At 35.6% G+C, this 5,625-nt stretch overlaps 1 long non-coding RNA gene across 1 annotated transcript; it reads right to left on the bottom strand.

The window, feature by feature from the left end:
• Positions 1-250: 250 nt before the first annotated feature.
• Positions 251-5,305, bottom strand: LOC134299186 (uncharacterized). Its single transcript, XR_010006345.1, has 3 exons — positions 5,037-5,305; positions 4,488-4,535; positions 251-1,399 (listed from the first exon to the last, which is right to left on the bottom strand). It is a non-coding gene; the product is annotated as an uncharacterized LOC134299186 (long non-coding RNA).
• Positions 5,306-5,625: the final 320 nt, after the last annotated feature.

The following is a 5,625-nucleotide window of genomic DNA, read 5'->3' as shown; positions in this document are numbered from 1 at the left end:
AAGAATTCCAGCAAACAGCAAAGCCTCATTCTCAGAAAACTACCAAACAACCTACTAATAATAGTAATAATTTGGCTGTTGGCCATAAAAATAAAAGTATTGGGCTTCTGTGGAAGCTTTGCCAGGCCAAAAGAACCCATCGTCTATCTCAAACTCTAACCTCCATCAGTATATAAAATATTATTTTTATTATTATTTGTACTATTCATAAGAATTATACCAGCAAAAAACACCACCAACATCCTTCCACCATCCTTCCACTAACAATCTTATCCTTTGCAATCTTTCTGCCTTCTTAATTTTGGCTGCAGACTGAAAATGGCAATTCAGACGCTCGCCTGTTTTTGGGAAGTGTGCGAAAATGTATCTGCAGGTCCCTGAAATCTTGATAATAGAAACGGTTCAAAGTTCAGCCAAAATGCGCAGATAGATAGATAGCTTTGGATAGCATAGGAAAGGGTTGACACCCTTGTGGTGGTTGTTTTGCTGTCTGTGCCCCTGTTCAGAAGATTTTATTTCATTTTCTGTCCCTGTGATTGTTGGATTTGGAAGAAATTGGCTTGCGGTGGAAACAAGGATTGGCAAGAAAGCTCAGTGGAGACCCTTTCCCCCCATGATAACTCTTCCAGGAGTGAATTTTCCTTCTGAGGGGTAGTTGTATCTCAATTCCTATTATCTCATCCCAATTCTTAACTATAGGTCATTTATAAATCAGATATTTGTAACTCAGGGACTGCCTGTACTTCAAAGTTTCCAAAGCCTGCATTCCTGTAACATTTATTTGGTAGTACGCTTCATTGCATACTACAGGCTTGTTTCTGAGTAGATGTGCATATATTACTCTGTAAATATGAAATGAGTGTGAAGCAGAACTGAACCTGAAACCTTACTCAGCCATGAACCTTAGTAACTTTAGTCCATTAGTTTTCACTTATCGTAACCAGAGTTTCTGTGATGTTTAAAGGATTGTCAGATGGGACTAAGTGTGCATTCCGGAGCTCCATGGAGGAAAAATAAGATAAAAGATGTGATTAAATAAATAAATAAATAAATATTTCTCTTTCCCAGGTGTGAATGGGGCCCAATTGCAGCCTAAGCCAATTCTGAAATAATGGTTTTATCCACATATTGTCTCCAAGAGGAATTTCTTCAGAAATGTACATGGGAAAAATTAAGTAAAAGAGTCATCAATTGCATTTATTGTATTAATTCGTGCCATTATCAATCAGCAAAGTTGAGGGGAAGACATTACTTTGGAACTCAGTTTTTAATTTGATATTTTCATGGAAATTATACAGATCAGAAGTGAAAGTTAAATTCTATGTGTGTTCTCCTTTTCCTCCTTTCATTTTTTTTACTCCAACTTCCTTCCCCATAGGAGATCAGGATAGCTGTCATTCTATATGAAACATAACAGCAAAACCACAAATTAGACATACTAGATTATAAAATTACAAATGGTTAAAGTTTGATTGGAAAGAATATTTCAAAATATCAAAAATGGCTTTAAAATCCTGTTATCAGCATAGAGATTACTTTAATTAGAGATTAATTCTGCATAAAGTTTGCACATGGTTGATTTGCACACAGAACAGCATTCTATGCATAAGAATTAATTTTTTTGCATTAAGGTACTATTTTCTACATATAAAATGCTGTTTCCTACGTTAAAAATGCTGTCATCTGTGGAAAACAAGCATGTGCAAATTTTACACAGAGTAAGCTTTGAATTGTGAATAGTCTTCAAAAACTTTATTGTAGTAGGAAGAAAATTGCTGAAATGATTACTTCAAGAAAAACTTAGTGAAGAACTGCATCCCTAGTGAAAGTACATTTGTTTTATAGAAGATAAATTGAAACTGAACTTGCCAAGTTATCAGTAGAAAACTATTGCATTTAGGGTTCAAAGATCTTAAGTCTGAGGTCTCAGGCCTGTCCCTTCATTTTTGACCCATGGGGTGATGAAAAGAAATCACAGGGCATGAGTTGTACCTTGAAAGGTTTGTGTGTATATATCAATCATTTATTAGACGTTGGCATTCCTTGTGTACTTATGGACGATGCTTTCACAGAAGCATAAAGATGAAGTGACCACAAAGACCATCCAGTCCAAACCCCTACCATGTAGGAATATAGAATCAAAGCACCCTCGACAGATGGCCATCCAGCCTCTGCTTTAAAAAGTCTCCAGAGGAGGAGCCTCCACCATGCTCTGAGGCTATATATTCACTGCCAAATAGCTCTTACAGTCAGGTAGTTCTTCCTAATGTTTATGTATCATGGTAAGGACATCATACGGAACACTTGTCACAACGTCATCATCACCTATGACATCATAATAGGGTTATAGCTAGGCATCAAGAGGACTACATATCTTGGCATATCTTATTTTTCAAATGTTTTTTATTTATATATTTGTGTATGTAGTAAATTTATTGATTAGTCCTTAGGTTATATCACAGTACCAAACCAAACAAAAAGACTTGATAAACATGATTACACTCTATATAGTAAGTTAAATAAACTACTTATAACAATAAATAAATATGATAAAACTGAATATATACATCATGTTTCCATATCACCCCTATAATTTACTCCAATCAGCCCGACATATGTGGTTCTCAGACGTATTGCTTTGCTTAAAAACAGTGCTGTTTTATACGGTTTTTTTGGGTCTTGGCCACATATAAAATATGTTGTTCTGATGTGCGATTCCCAATAAATTGTCCACTTGATATATGGACCAAGGTACAAGTCTCTCACCTTCTGGTAAAATTTACAAACAATATATATGCTATATCCTTGATTTCAGGTGCTTTGTGTATTTGTGTATGTGAAGACAACCCAGTTTCTAAAATTCTGGGACAAAAACTATTGATTTTGAAGGTTAACCTATCAGCAGTTCCCCTATGGCTTCTCTCAAGCTTCTTAACCACTGGCATAATATTCAAATACCAATGACACACAGATTCCAACAAAATAGTGAACAGAGCATGGCCATCCAGGTGTTGCTGAAACTCTCGCCAATCTAAGACATGTCTGGCACAGAGTGGTAGTTCTATTGGTGGCAGTAGTAGTAGTAGTAGTGAGGACAATCAAGAGGGGTAGGTTCAGCCTACTTGAGTCAAGCTGTATACTTGATTTTGTAACTGAAGTACCACTTGTATGGACTCTTGAATGTTTAATATGTCACATTCAATTTCATTCTAGAAGATCCCTTTATTAGTAATACTTTAATCCTATACAGTTGACTCTATATATCTATGGGTTATGCAGCTGCGGATCTGATTATGCCCTCCACTTGGAGTTGCAGAAGTGATTGACAGGGAGGCATTTGTGGCTCACTGAAGTGTGATCCAGCTTATGTCTGGTTTGTAAGTAATTTTATTATATTTTATATGTGTCACTTGGGCATACACAGATTTTGATGGCTTCAGAGGACCTTGGAGCCAATTCCCCATAGATACAGAGGGTCAACTGTACACAATTACCGGGAAGTTAGCCCCAGTGAAAACAATTGATCACACGTCTACATAGAAATGTATAGGACTGCAGTGTTAGCTATTGAATTAGGTGTAAGATACATAAAATATGACCTTGTAAGTTACTCTGCAGCTATTTTTTATGCATTTCTGCAATATATTTGCATACTATAGCAGGGCTAGTATGTAATCTCCTTTTAATGTAAATTGGAACTTGGCTTGGCTTATCGAACAAGCTACAGCAAATTAACAAAAATCATTTTGCCACAGCACATAATTACCTCCAGGGAGTCTGTCTGAAGTTCTAAAATCAAGGCAGAGAGCACAATGGACTTTTACACCAGATTTGGAAAAGACGTCTGAATATGCCTTGATGCCAAGTTAGTAAATTCTTTGAAAATAATACATATAATATATTTTGCACACATTTCAAACAATGGTTTGATTCACATAATATTTTTCAGTATATGTTAAGTTCCAAACACGTGATTAATTCCCGGCTTTTGGTGTAGTCAATTGAATTTAGAGTATGAGGAGGGGTGGGATTCATGTTTCATGTCTTCTATTGAAACAGTTTAACAGTGTATCTACATAGTTTTTTCAAACTGCAATAATTCTACTAACTGCCATAACTCCATCTTACAGAACCCTTGGATATTTAGTTTAGTGAGGCACTAGCACTCTTTAGCACAGAGGGCTAAGATATTTCAAAACTACAATCCAAAAATTTCATTGGATGGAGCTATGGAAACTCTACAGTGAAGGTGCCTAACAACTGAAACAAATAACATGGTGTCCTATGCTGTTTCCATTTCCATGCTCAATATTTTTCTTTCAAACTCTTTCATTTCATCAGTTACTCTACTCTTCATATATGAAGAGTAGAGTAACTGATGCACCTCTACCACATCAAAATAAACTTTCCTAATATACAATATTAACATGGATTTGATATGTTTTACTCCGGATCAATTTGTATGTATTTTAAATTTGTTCTGTTACCTGTGGTAAGCTTCCCCGAGAACCTGGTTATAGGAAGATACATTAAAACTAGTAAAAAAAGAAAAGAATATACTATTAGTATAAAATGGTGTAAATACAGTCAAGTAATATATTAAACATTAATTAAGCATAAATAAATAAATAAATAAATAAATAAATGGAATTACCATTGATCTATCTCACAAGTGATCAGGACACAGAATGAAATACATTTGCAAGCTACTTTGTTAGAATACTTTGTTAAAATATTTTATGTTAGCTCAGGTGATAAATCCTTTATTTGGTTGTTTGTGCTTTTAAAATGAACACTTGAATTGTTACATTTTACAGAAAACTCATTTTCTCAAGGCAGAGAGTCAGGCCCCTTCTGTACTGCCATATAAAATCCAGATTATCTGCTTTGAACTGGATTATATAGCAGTGTAGATGCATATGATCCAGTTCAAAGCAGATAATCTGGATTATATGGTAGTGTAGAAGGGGTCTCAGTGCAAGCTGAAAACCGGACTATCTGGATTGCACTCATCAGGCACAGGCAGTTGTACTCACATTTTTCAAAAAGCTGAACACCAGGGAGTTCCAGTGGGAGAAGTAATTCAGTACTGAAACTACTAAAGAAAATCATTTAAGAGAGTAAAAGAGACACTGAAAAATGAGTAACTCTATCACAAAGAAGAAAGACAGAACAGATTAGATTTGAAGAAAAATGTCTAAATAGTACCTCTTAACTTCAGTTTGATATCATTTGACAAATTCATTACTGACTTGTAAATCAGAGTTTGGAATAGACCATAATGTTCAGAACCCGCTACTAGCATCATCACTGGGCAGTGGTTATGCTACCGGTGGGATTCTTTCATTAAAGCTATTTACAAGATCAAAAATAGATAACAATTGAAATCCAGGCATGGTTAAATTTGCAAGAGGCCCCTTCTGATTTAAATATGTAATAATCCATCCATTTGCTTGGGCTTATGCAAGACATTTAGGGCCCTTCCAGATAGGCACTATACCCCAGAACCTGATCCCAGGTTTTCTGTTAGTCCTAGATTATCTGGCAGTGTGGACTTATATAATCCAGTTTAAAGCAGAAAACCTGGGATCAGATCCTGGGATATAGGGCCTGTCTGGAAGGGTC

The sequence above is a fragment of the Anolis carolinensis genome, chromosome 5, assembly GCF_035594765.1.
Source record: "Anolis carolinensis isolate JA03-04 chromosome 5, rAnoCar3.1.pri, whole genome shotgun sequence".
NCBI classification, from domain to species: Eukaryota; Metazoa; Chordata; class Lepidosauria; order Squamata; family Dactyloidae; genus Anolis; species Anolis carolinensis.
This window is presented reverse-complemented; position numbering and strand designations above follow the sequence as displayed.